The 14051-nt window shown below is 48.6% G+C and overlaps 1 long non-coding RNA gene across 1 annotated transcript in view; it reads right to left on the reverse strand.

The window, feature by feature from the left end:
- Positions 1–7483: 7483 nt before the first annotated feature.
- LOC144164240 (uncharacterized) overlaps positions 7484–14051 on the reverse strand; it is a 33709-nt gene continuing 27141 nt past the window's right edge. Inside the window, exon 3 of the long non-coding RNA XR_013321109.1 lies at positions 7484–7674. This is a non-coding gene — a long non-coding RNA (uncharacterized LOC144164240). The remainder of the gene's footprint in view (positions 7675–14051) is intronic.

A 14051-nucleotide genomic window follows, 5' to 3' on the forward strand; every position in this document is an offset into this window, starting at 1 on the left:
GTGACAAACCTCTTTTATACCACTGCATGAAATAACAAATCCTGCTCAGTCAGCGTGGTTGACTCCGACCTTGAAATGGTGAAAAAGTAAAATCTATTGCCTTTTCCACAAAGCTAAGCTTCTGATGAGAGCTGGCAGATGGGCAGCGTATCATTAAGACGGCCGGCGAATATACGCACGCGCTGGCCAAGGTGAAGCGTTGAGAATTAAATAACTCGCTTCGCGGGGGGCTTACAACTGTACCGGGAAGATTTTCGCCTGACAGAAACTAGGTGTTAAGTAGCACTTGAGTGGGCTGGATGCGGCCGAGCGGGAATTAAGACGACGACACTAGTGGGGGCCCAGTACGCCGTCATTAGGCTCTGCAGCCGTGCTTACCGTCAGTCCTCCCAGATGGCACTACATACTGAGCCACGGACCGTCATCCGCCGTTACTTTGTTTCTAGATGCAAAGCATCTCTTGCTCGGGGCTATGTCCGGCGTCCGTCCGTTGTCCGCACCTCTCCCTCTACACTATATAAAAAGAAATAGTTAGCGGTGCCCGGTTTCGATCCCACCACTCTCTGGCCGCAACGGGAGGTACGCGGCGCTCTTCCCACTGCGCTACAAAACCCAGACAGGAGCAAGTCCTACGAACGCGCCTTATGTCTTTGACTTATTCAAACTACGTCAAGAAGCTACTGATACAACGAAGGCACGCGAAGCTGAACGTCAACGGAAAGGACGAACTGAAAATTTAGAGGAGGATGTTAGCGTCTCTTGTTCGGGGGAATGTCCGGCGTCCATGCCCCGTCCGCAGCGCCTCTGATGATGATTGTGGCAGGATGCCTCTAGGGACTGGCCAACCACCGAATCCATCACGAGATAGCTTCGCGTTCAACCACCGTCGTCATCTTCCCGTAGGGGAACCGCTGAAGAAGAAGAAGGAGAAGAAGACAAAGCTGCGAAGACGAGGGCGTGTACGTTGCTTTCAGCCGGTGCACCAACGGCAACAACCTTTACCTCACAAACGCTGACGGAGACTACCGATTCTATTACAGAGACGATAACATCGACAAGAACATGATGGACGAGTTTTGGCGCCTCGAGCACCACCGCCTACTTCCTGTAACACAACAGTACTTGCGTGGCTTTGCCACCGGTGTGGACCCGGACGTGGAATTCCCTCTAGCGCTACTAAACACCAGATCACTCATCATAACGGCAACACGCCAGCTGCGCAATAAGCGCGTATGTGCGTCCCCTCTCTCACCTCCTCCTCTCCACTCCATCTGCTCTATATAATAAGCCCGGTCCGCGCGCCGCTTCCTCAGTTGCTGCTTTGGTTGAGACACGCTGCACCGTCTGATGAGCTGAATGGACGCCAACAATTCTGCTTTGCATCACCGCATAGTTCCTTTCGGGGAGATGGTGTAATTTTTATTGATTGTATTTGCACCTGGCTTGTTTTTGTTACTGTAGAAAGTAATCGTTTCGTAAAAATGGTGTATGCTCGACAAACAGGGTCACGTTTGAGAACATCGCTTGCTCCAACCGGCCAGTGTCATGTATGACAACTCCAAACGGTGCAACTAACACAAGCAGAGTGCGCGCAGTACCTACAGAAGTGTGCATCGGGAGCCGAATTCTTTAAAACGACGGGGCGTCGCTTTGAAACGGCGGGGTAGCGCCATGCAAATGCATGTGTTCTGGGGTCGGGGCTGTCGCTTTGGGCTGTTTCAGGACGGAGAAGCCCCGCAGAAAAGCACTGTGGCAAGGGCACGAAGCGACACCCACTGCCCCCCGTCGCTTCGCTTGTAGCTTCATGCCCTTGCCACAGTGCTTTTCTGCGGGGCTTCTCCGTGCCGAAACAGCTCAAAGCGACGGCCCCGACCCCAGAACACATGCATTTGCATGGCGCTACCCCGCCGTTTCAAAGCGACGCCCCGTCGTTTTAGAGAATTCGGCCCCGGTACTCCTATGTTTAAGTGTGTTGTCGTAACTTTCGTTGTTTACCGCGCCATTCTTATTGCTGTAAAATGAATATACATTGCAATTAGGCGCAAATAGCTCGTTCGACAAACTTAAAAGCCCTGTCTTATGTGCGTTTGCTTTTCCAGGCCTCAGCCAATTGCAGAGCTGACGCGTATGTCATCATAGGTTATGTTGCGGGAAATGATCTAGTGGGTCGCACGGGCATTGCTTTTCCCCTAATTAAACGGCTTATTTGAGCGTACCCTGCCTTAAGAGTGGTGTCAGTATGATTCTAACGAGGCAATCTTTCGAATGAACCAAACTTGTGTTTTGCTTGCTTGGCCCCTTCAAAGAACCCAGCGGGGAGAATAGGCCGTTTGACTCTTAGACTGAAAAGTACAGGTTTTCGGTGGTTCTTAAGGCTCAGCTGCTGCTCCTGGCTGCTAACTGCTTGTCCCGTTATCCTGTTAATACCCCCGATGAAGATGAGCATAGCGACCACGTCTGCTTTATCCCCAGCATGTTTTCTGAACAACAGCGGTATGCCTGCTTGCGGCGCATCCCTGACCGTATCAGCTCTCTCCACCCAGATGCTCCACATCCCCTGTTTATACTGAAAGAGTAAACGTTACCACATCGACGTCTTCACTCGGATGGCTCTGAGCTCTTGCACGTCGTTCCGGAACACTTCCGCTCAGAAGTGCTCCAACTTCATGATGAGCCAACTGCCGGTCATCTGGGCATTGCACAAATCTACGAACACCTTCGACACCATTTGTTCTGGCCTAGAATGTAGAGGTCTGTCAAGCGTTCTATCACCAAGCATTGTTGCTAGTACTAGCATTGTTTCTAAGGGCCCAGATGAAATTTTCACTGTTGTACTCAACAATGTTTTCAGGTAAATAAAAATTACACCATCTCCCCGAAGTGAACTAAGTAGTGATGCAAAGCAGAATTGTTGGCGTCCATTCAGCTCATCAGACGGTGCAGCGTGTCTCAACCGAAGCAGCAACTGAGGAAGCGGCGCGCGGACCGGGTTTATCATATAGAGCCGATAGAGTAGAGAGGAGGAGATGAGAGAGGAGACGCGCATGCGCGCTTATCGCGCAGATGGCGTGTTGCCGTGATGTTGAGTGATATGGTGTTTCGTAGCGCAAGCGGAAATTCCACGTCTGGGTCCACACCGGTGGCAAAGGCACGCAAGTGCTGTTGTGTTACGGTGAGTAGGCGGTGGTGCTCGAGGCGCGGAAACTCGTCCATCATGTTCTTGTCGATGTTGTCGTCTCTATGGTCGAATCGGTAGTCTCCGTCGGCGTTGGTGAGGTAAAGGTTGTTGACGTTGGTGCACCGGCTGAGAGCAACGTACACGCCCTCGTCTTCGCAGCTTTGTCTTCTTCTCCTTCTTCTTCTTCAGCGGTTCCCCTACGGGAAGATGACGACGGTGGTTGAACGCGAAGCTATCTCGTGGCGGATTCTTTGGTTGGCCAATCGCTAGGGGCATCCTGCCAAAATCGTCGTCTGAAGCGCTGCGGACGGGGCGAGTGCAACGTACAAGTCCTCCTCTTCGCAGCTTTGTCTTCTTCTACTTCTTCGTCTTCAGCGGTTCCCCTACGGGAAGATGACGACGGTGGTTGAACGCGAAGCTATCTTGTGATGGATTCTTTGGTTGGCAAGTCCCTAGGGGCATCCTGCCACAATAATCATCAGAGGCGCTGCGGACGAGGCACGGACGCGGCACATTATCCCGAGCAAAAGACGCTAACATCCTCCTCTAAATTTTTCAATTCGTCGTTTCCGTTGACGTTCAGCTTCGCGTGCCTTCGTTGTATCAGTAGCTTCTTGACGTAGTTTGAATGAGTCAAGGACATAAGGCGCGTTCGTAGCACGTGCTCCTGTCTCGGTTTTGTAGCGCAGTGGGAAGAGCGCCGCGTGCCTCCCGTTGCGGCCAGAGAGTCGTGGGATCAAAACCGGGCGCCGATAACTGTTTCTTTTTTTATAGTGTAGGGGGAGAGGTGCGGACAACGGACGGACGCCGGACATAGCCTCGAGCAAGAGATTCTTTGCATCTCAAATGAGAAAGGAGAATGATAACTCCTGTAGCCGCTGGATCGAATAGTAATTGACTTGGTGGGAGCTGCCAAATTTGTAAGAATTTTGAAGCCTTCCCCAGGTGATGACGAACTTAATCCTCAATTTCTAAGAATGCTGCAATCCTGTCTACAATTTTTCCAGTTTCTGCAAACTTACATCTGGCCGCAGGATTAAAAGGTGAGGAAGGTGGCCCCCATGCATCAGACACGTAACACGTATTACCCAATTAATACATACCCATATAGCTCACCATCGTGCTATGGAAAGTCGTGCTTCACATTATGTAGGTATTAATTACTTTTGGAGTAGAAAAAAAGGAATGTGGCCTGAGGTTCCTGTCTCTACTAGTGACCCATTTAGCACCATTGGGGTTGTGCACTTATGGACTGCTAATTATATTTATTTGGCCGAACCTTTCAACACCGTTCACCATTATTTACTCCACTTTAAGTTAAAATGGGTTAATTCAGATTTCGACGTAGAAAGATGGTTGGAGTAATCTTCGTTTATATTTACCTCCAAAATGTTTTATTTTTACCCAATGCACTGTGAATTGATTGATTGTGGCGTTTAACGCGCCGACGCAACGCAGGCGATGAGGCGCGCCGTAGTGGAGGGCTCCGGATTAATTTTGACAACCTGGGGATCTTTAACGTGCGCCGAAATCTCGAACACACGCGCGTTTTGCTTTTTACGTCCATCAGAAAAGGGGCCGCCGCGGCCGGAAATCGAACCAGCGACCTCGTGCTCAGCGCAATGCACTGTTTCTTCTGGCGTCCCACACTGTTGTGTCTTAGGACCACTATTATTTTAATACACTGTTATGTGGCGGCAGAACAGACCAGACGAACCATGGTAAAGAAGGATCAAGAACATACTTAGATTACGTACAAGGCGGCCGCACGATGTACATACGTGCCAGCCACTTCTTCTTCGTCGTCGTCTGTGTTCGTTCATTGCGCTATGGGGCATGAACTGTTATCTGCACCGTTATCCTGTTATCTGCACCGCAAAAGTTGTCCTGGCTGTGTAATAGAAATAAGCCCAATTCTAAAGTGGATAGTATTCGCCCCGTAAAACACCGCACAAAATTTGTTGGTTGTGCGGAAAGGGGTTATCTACATAATGACAGGTTGCGTGAGCATGATAATAATGTAAGGCGCGGTATGGAGGGGAATCTTATCCGGCATTGTCGTTCGTGTGACCAGGCAAGATGCACACCAGTATTTGACGAGTGTCCTGTCAGCCGTCACGGTCATGCCCTTACCCGAGAGATTATCGAGGCACCTGCGATATTAAGCGAAAGAGATAAGTGCATTAGTGTCCCGTTTATTCCATTGCCAAAAAATGAGATTACTTATTTGGGCACCCAATTCTGAACTTTCCCTTGACTGATTGCTTTGTATTATTTTTTTTTGTTACTTGTTTTGATGTCTGCCTGCAGCGGGTTTTACTCTGTTTTGTACGCGTGGCTGTTTAGCAGATGTGGTACCTGCCATGACGTTGCGATAGAATGAATATTTATGTGTGTGTTTTAAGTGCTAATGCACTTCTTAAGCGACCCTGAACCTGCGTCCACCGGCGATGTCCGCGCACGTGGAGATGGGCGCGCGCAGCCTGGCCGCTGACATGGCACATACCCACGTGGGGGATTGGCCAGGAATCTCCTCGTCTTCCTTGGCAACGGGGGGAGATGGGCGCGCGCTGCCTGGCCGCTGACATGGCACATACCCACATGGGGGATTGGCCAGGAATCGGGCGTGAGAAGGGCTAATGCACCTGCTTAAAGGAGTACTGACACGAAATTTCAAAGCTGAGATCCGCTCTAGCAATCAAGTAAAACGACAACACAAATAGGTGTCTGTGAATAAATGCATCTTTCTTTCTTTGTAGTTGTGTGTGTGTGTGTGATCTCTCTTTCACGAACATTACCGAACCGCGCAAATTCAACTCGTGCATTCGCACTTTCACATTCTTCCCCTCGGGGAAATGCAGGGAATTTTTCTTTTCATTAAAATTAGTTGGACGTCAGCGCTTTTTTGAAGTACCTCTTCTTTTTGTCCCTGGTCTCACTGTGCAGCTCTGACATCTCGCCCACGCAGATCGCCGGCGAACAGCCGTTTTCGCGACACCGGCGGCACAGCGGCCGTCGCCGGTCGTTGTTCGTCGCATCTGCGCTGACATTTCGCTGCATGGAGGTTGGGCTTTTCTCATTAGCAAGCCGAGCGACATCTGCAGGATGGTCCGACGCAGCTTGACGCGTTCGCCCCTGAGACCGCGAAAACAACTTCGGAACAGAGTCCAGCGCCTTCGCTCCCCCCTTCCATCACACAAGGGCTGGACTGAAGCAAGAACCAGTGTTTGAGGTGGTAGTGAGAGCGGCTCCGCCTCCTTTTGAAACGATGGGTGAGTCACGTGCTTAGTCACGTGAACACAGGCGGCAGGCACGCGGGTTCAGTCGGTGCAGCTGGGGCGAGCCACATGGTATCACTACAACGTCTTATCGTCACACACGGCGACACTCGCTCAACTGGGGCACTACGGCTTTCGCCATTAAAAAATATTTCATCAGAGACATGCAGCATTGAATCTGTATCATTGAATTGCTGTAGTTGAGATGCGGTTAGATACTATAGGTGGGGGTCAGAACGTGTGAAGTATGCCGACGCGAGATGAAACGACGGGATAGGAAATTGGGAAGATCATGTGTATGTTTCGGTTCAGTGATGCTGATTTGACGTGAGTACTTTGACAAGATGAAGGCTGCTGCACAATTCTGGATACATTCTGATTTGTAGGTGAGATATGCTCAAGAAGGGGGCAGGATAGATGAGGCGTACTCCAGTCTAGGACTAAAATATGTCTGATGGGCATTTTTTTAATAGCGGGCAATGCGGATCTCAGTACGAGTTTGTGCACAACCTTTCAAAATGCAACTCACAATTACTTCAGTTGTAGGTAAAATCAGTATAATCTTACCAAACTGGAGAAAGTACTACCACGTAGAACTGCTTAAAATCAATAAGCCGAGGTTAGTGCCACTGCGTCCTATAAAAATGTCTGGCCATTTGTAGGAAACAAAGTCTGTAGGAAACAAAGGACCAGAGCGCAAGACACGTACTTAACACTGCTTTTCCAACTTTAGGCCCTCGGCAACCTTGGCCTAAATTAATGAAGCCACAACTGAATTCCTCTTCTCAAGTTGGACATGACCAATTAAGTCCTTAACATTTTGTATTAAGTGTGCGTCAGCACCTTTCCTATACCTGTTACAGTAGAAATCGCTGTTACTGAAAAGTGCCTTGCGCTTCTATAATGTAATCCACCCACACTGAGGAGCTTTGGAGCTCTCTGCCATACATCCCATTACTTATTGTTCTTGCCAGTAACGGCGGAAGCTACGTCAGCAAAAAGAGTTTTACAAGCAAAATGTATTTTAAAACACTCGCATCTATTCTTACCGTCGATTCTTTCACTTCCTCGAAACGTTCCACCACTTTTTCGCCGCGGCCAACAGCGCGTATTTTTCCGGTCTTGTCCTCCAGGTACAGCACTGTCCGCTTTTCTGGCCGCCCATCTCTTGTTTCTTCGCTTTCGATTTTTCTCAGAACACAAGCTCGAACCATAAACCTTAAAAAGACAAAGGTCGGTCGTTACTTTCGGAATTAGTCTTTTAGATGCAAAGCATCTCTTGCTCGAGGCTATGTCCGGCATCCGCCCGTTGTCCGCACCTCTCCCCCTACACTATAAAAAACAGAAATGGTTAGCGGCACCCGGTTTCGATCCCACGACTCTCTGGCCGCAACGGGAGGTATGCGGCGCTCTTCCCACTGCGCTAAAAAACCGAGACAGAAGCAAGTGCCTTGTGTCCTTGACTCATTCAAACTACGTCAAGAAGCTACTAATACAACGAACTGAAAACTTTAGAGGAGGATGTTAGCGTCTCTTGTTCGGGGGAATGTCCCGCGTCCGTGCCCCTTCCGCAGCGCCTCTGATGATGATTGTGGCAGGATGCCCCTAGGGACTGGCCAACCAAAGAATCGCTCACTACATAGCTTCGCGTTCAACCACCGTCGTCATCTTCCCGTAGGGGAACCGCTGAAAACGAAGAAGGAGAAGAAGGCAAAGCTGCGAAGAGGATGGCGTATACGTTGCTCTCGCCCCGTCCGCAGCGCTTCTGATGACGATTTTGGCAGGATGCCCCTAGGGATTGGCCAACCAGAGAATCCGTCATGAAATAGCTTCGCGTTCAACCACCGTAGTCATCTTCCCGTAGTGGAACCGCTGAAGAAGAAGAAGGAGAAGAAGCACTTTGGTTCAGAGCTTCCTTTCTCCACTGGGTGTAGCAATAAATCATCATCATCATCATCACCAGCCTATCTACGCCCACTGCAGGGCAAAGGCCTCTCCCATTATTCTCCAATTATCTCGGTCCTGTGCCAACTGTGACCAATTTATCCCCCCAAACTTCTTGATCTCATCTGCCCATCTAACTTTCCTCCGCCCCCTGCAACGCTTGCCTTCTCTAGGGATCCACTCTGTTGCCCTTAATGACCATGCAGCGATGGCGTAGATGCAGCGATGCAGCGTAGATGGCCTTAATGCAGCGATGGCGTAGAGGTAGAACACCCGCCTCGCGTGCAGCAGGACCGTGGTTCGAATCCCGGTGCCGGACAATTCCCACCGGATTAAAAAAAAAGAAATCCGCGTGTTGATGGAATTGCACAAAGGGCTTGGGGTGCAGCCTGAACCCGGCGACCATTGCCGGTAATGCACTCCCTCACCAGAGCAAGATTGGCCACCCTGGTGTAGTAACGGCTACAACCTCCCATGAATACGCCAATTAGCAATAATCAGGTTATTCCATATACTGACAGGAGTCCTCCTCTTTCTATCAGTTTCCGGAACATTTTCCCCAAAAATGCTAAAATTTTACCAGCCCGGCTGTTCAAACGTCTTCTCGAAGATTATTTGGCCTCCATGCAGCCAGGTGCTATAATATATACAGATGCCTCTCAACGAGAAGAAAAATCCGGTATCGGAATATTTCCCCTTTCCCCTAACTGGACTTTTCCGGTTCGTCTAGGTTATTTTATCCCCATATTCTCGGCGGAATTTCTGGCAATTGTCCTGGCGCTACGAAAGCTGGATGTATCAATTACATCTCCAATGATAATTTCTGATTCTTTTTCTGTATGCTTAGCCCTTTCTTATCCTAAAGACACTCCTTTTCTGCGGGCGTTTCGGTCCCTCCTGCCATTTAACTTAACTGAAATTAACCTTCTTTGGGTTCCTGGTCATGCGGGGATCACATTCAACGAGACTGCCGACTCTCTAGCAAGGATAGCACCTTCTGGGCCTGTAGTAGACGTCGTAGAGCCGACACCTTTAATAACAGCAGCTAGGTACCGTTGGATGCTGAAACTCCAAGAACAGCAAGAATCGGTTTTGTTATCATTGAGAGATTTTAATCATCTTAAGTTCTCAAGGAAACCTGAATGGTGCCATACACGCAACTTAGAGGTGGTTATTACAGCCTTTCGTTGTCGAGTACCCCAGTTAGATAGGCACGTACACAGGTCTCGCCTGGAGCCAACAGCTCCGTGCAGCTATTGCAACGAAGACGAGCCTGTCGAACACTACCTTTTGACATTCCGACGTTTTTCCCGACTGAGACGTCGGCCCTGGAGGTTCCGGGGGGGACAGTTCGGGGATATCCCTAACAGTGCCGGCTATACTATCGTTCGGGGCATCCGAAACGGGGTTCTGCCGCCGGGATGTATGCTCTGCCCTCCTGCGCTACATTGAAAATTCAAAACGATTCTCTTTATGATTGCGATTGGTCACCCTAGCTTTGATTTTTCAGGATTTTTTTTCAAAACCTTTTCCAACCGGTCTAAATTATCTTTACTAAGCGTCTCGTGATTAGAGAAGAATTCCATTCAGTTTAACAATCCTCTGTTGATTGGCCAATCCCCTGATTGGGTATGTGCCATACCTAAAGGCGCAACAACAACAACCACAACAAAGCTGCGAAGACGAGGGCGTGTACGTTGCTCTCAGCCGGTGCACCAACGTCAACAACCTTTACCTCACCAACGCTGACGGAGACTACCGATTCTACCACAGAGACGAAAACATCGACAAGAACATGATGGACGAGTTTAGGCGCCTCGAGCACCACCGCCTACTCACCGTAACACAACAGTACTTGCGTGCCTTTGCCACCGGTGTGGACGCGGACGTGGAATTCCCTCTGGCGCTACTAAACACCAGATCACTAAACATAACGGAAACAAGCCAGATGCGCGATAAGCGCGCATGCGCGTCTCCTCTCTCATCTCCTCCTCTCCACTCCATCTGCTCTATATATTAAACCCGGTCCGCGCGCCGCTTCCTCAGTTGCTGCTTCGGTTGAGACACACTGCACCGTCTGATGAGCTGAATGGACGCCAACAATTCTGCTTTGCATCACCACATAGTTCCCGTCGGGGAGATGGTGTAAATTTTTTATGCCGTACAACATTACAGCAGTTAAATGATAAAAATCTGAATTAAGCAGGGAACAACCGTATGGCACACAGAACTCGAAGTAGTGGATGGCTTTCAGTTAAAGTTACGTCCATGGGCTTTCTCAACCTGCATACACTCACTAAACGAACAATGAATCTGTTTCTTGGCGTAATAAAGCATCATAAAAGGGGCGTTAACCCTCTGGGCCTCACTCAGCAGAAGGAATACTGGGCAACAGGACTGCAAACTGAGCAATGCAGCTGGAGAGCATAAAGACTGATGAACTCTTGTAAAAATTACACCACCTCCCCGAAGGGTTCTATGTGGTGATGCAAAGCAGAATTGTTGGCGTCCATTCAGCTCATCGGACGGTGCAGCGTGTCTCAACCGAAGCAGCAACTGAGGAAGCGGCGCGCGGACCGGGTTTATTACATAGAGCCGATAGAGTAGAGAAGAGTAGATGAGAGAGGAGACGCGCATGCGCGCTTATCGCGCAGATGGCGTGCTGCCGTTATGTTGAGTGATATGGTGTTTCGTAGCGCCAGAGGAAATTCCACGTCTGGGTCCACACCGGTGGCAAAGGCACGCAAGTACTGTTGTGTTACAGGAAGTAGGCGGTGGTGCTCGAGGCGCCGAAACTCGTCCATCATGTTCTTGTCGATGTTGTCGTCTCTATGGTAGAATCGGTAGTCTCCGTCGGCGTTGGTGAGGTAAAGGTTGTTGACGTTTGTGCACCGGCTGAGAGCAACGTACACGCCCTCGTCTTCGCAGCTTTGTCTTCTTCTCCTCCTTCTTCTTCAGCGGTTCCCCTACGGGAAGATGACGACGGCGGTTGAACGCGAAGCTATCTTGTGATGGATTCTTTGGTTGGCCAGTCCCTATGGGCATCCTGCCACAATCATCATCAGAGGCGTTGCGGACGGGGCACGGACGTGGGCATTCCCCCGAACAAAAGACGCTAACATCCTCCTCTAAAGTTTTCAGTTCGTCCTTTCCGTTGACGTTCAGCTTCGCGTGACTTCGTTGTATCAGTAGCTTCTTGACATAGTTTGAATGAGTCAAGTTCATAAGGCATCCTCCTTTAAAGTTTTCAGTTCGTCGTTTCCGTTGACGTTCAGCTTCGCGTGACTTCGTTGTATCAGTGGCTTCTTGACGTAGTTTGAATGAGTCAAGTTCATAAGGCGCGTTCGTAGCACTTGCTCCTGTCTCGGTTTTGTAGCGCAGACATTCCTTTTTCGCGCAGCCATGTCTTAACTGGGAATGTGGAAGAATGAAGCTTGAAGGAAAATGTTTTTCCATTTGGCGGGATACGCATGCTCATTACGCGTTTTAAAACATTGCTTTTCTGGTGGCCTAAGTTGGCTGGCGATAAACAGGCACGGCGAATAGACTTTCAATAAAAGTGTTCGTCATTCTTTTCCTTGACATGCTGAACAGATATTCCAAGGAAAACCGCGCGGTAAGAGATGCGTGCGTTTGCTTGCCTGAGTTTTGATCTTTGTTTGACTGATGTCCTTGCCCTTTGCTGTCTGTTAGTGTGTTAAGTGTCTTAAGTGTGTCCTAATTGTGTGTTAAGTGTCTTAAGTGTGTCTTAATTGTTTGTTAAGTGTCTTGTCTTTTGAAGTTTTCTAAAATTTCCATGCATTAAAGAAAAAAAAATTTTGTAGCGCAGTGGGAAGAGCGCCGCGTACCTCCCGTTGTGGCCAGAGAGTCGTGAGATCGAAACCGGGCGCCGCTAACTATTTCTTTTTTATAGTGTAGCGGGAGAGGTGCGGACAACGGGCGGACGAGGTGCGGACAACGGACGGACGCCGGACATAGCCCAGAACAAGAAATGCTTTGCATCTAAAGACATGAATGTCAGAATCAGTTCATTGTGAAGTGTAACACTGCAAAAGACGCAGGAGCCGTTATGTCGTGAAGGGGCAGTAACCTATATGGGTGTTTTGGCAGTACAGGTGAGGCGCAGGTGTTCGATGCAGCCACGGGGCGACATACCCTTTCGAGTCAATTTGCTCATTCCATTCCAATTCCTTATGTCGTCGTTTTGCAATGTGTCGACGTAATTTCTGCATTTCTTTAACATAGAGTGTGAATTGTGATACATTTATTTAGCGCTGGCTGTGTTCCAAGCTCCTCCACACCCCGTATATGTGGAATATTTTCCACACGTACACCGCCCAAAATGTTTTTTTTATGAGGTGCAGTTTAGGTTATCTAATCCTGTGGTGTCGCCAATGATCCAGGACGTGCTGCGAAGGTATGGACAATACATTATTAATAAATAGGTGTGCATATAGAGGGCTGACTATGCTATCACAACGTTCTGCCTCAATAACTGACCGCCGAAAAACATTATTTAAAATTTAGCGCTTTTCCTAAGAAGTTTTCGATGCGTGGGCGGTTGACGGTAGTTTTTAGTTCACGCGATATATTTTATGTACTTTGTGACGTATGCGCGAAAGTAAAAGGACTGGAGTAAAGAATCAGAGACACGCGCTATGCAGTTCTTCTTTAACTGACCAATATTCACACATTTCCGTAGATGGTGTTTGACCAAAATGGACATGTCTATATCGGAACTAACTAAAACCCAGTAGTTTTATACAAAAACGTCAAGTGTTCTCTCGCTAGCGCAGGTGGTTTGGCACGAGCACGAATCTTTTTGACACGAGAACCCTCATTACTACCACTTGCTTGTGTTCAATACTCATTTGTGCGAGTATCGATGACCTTGATATGTAAACGCGCCTCACTCAACCGTACAACACTCATAACACCCTTTAAAGCACAACGGTTGGCATTGAATTATGCACCACTTCGAATAACCGTAAAACCAAAATGTGTGACACTGAATTCGGCTTCCCCAAGCCTTGTCCACGAGAAGAAACGGCCCATCTGAGAGACATGACAAATATCTGAGCGAAGCGGCAACTGCAAGGTGCCTATTGTATAAGTTATCTGCGCTACCAGAGACGTGCAAGGCGTCACAATTTAGGATATGGCGTTCCGTTGGCCCCTAGTGATCTCTCTCGAAGATAATATAACAGGCATTTTTAGTCACCGTAATGTGAGCTAACCACAACATATAGAAAAGTATTTACTGCGACATAATTTTCTACCAGCGTGTCGACTCTGTTTGAAGTACAAGCCGGTATTTTAGCAGGTCTAATATACATAATTTGCGTTGATCTGAAAAAGCAGTGTATAATATATTCGTGATTTGTTGGAGAAAATAATTTCACAGTTTTTACTCGCACAAATGACATTTACGGCCCCATGTTGCTGTACTCTTTTCTTACTTTTGCTCATTGTGCATGAAGTTTAACGGCCCCTTCGTCACGTGTTCCCATCAGTGACGTGTACGTAGATTGTACTCGCAAGGCTGCCATATTTTCATTTCATGCTGCCATCAAATCGGAAGAAAACCTTTCTTCTCATTTGGGTTTTACCGGCGTCACACAGCGTACACGGCAATTTGTTCAACAGGTTGA

This window comes from Haemaphysalis longicornis, unplaced genomic scaffold, assembly GCF_048455015.1.
Source record: "Haemaphysalis longicornis isolate Haplotype H1 unplaced genomic scaffold, Haemaphysalis longicornis Haplotype H1 scaffold_13, whole genome shotgun sequence".
Lineage (NCBI taxonomy): Eukaryota > Metazoa > Arthropoda > Arachnida > Ixodida > Ixodidae > Haemaphysalis > Haemaphysalis longicornis.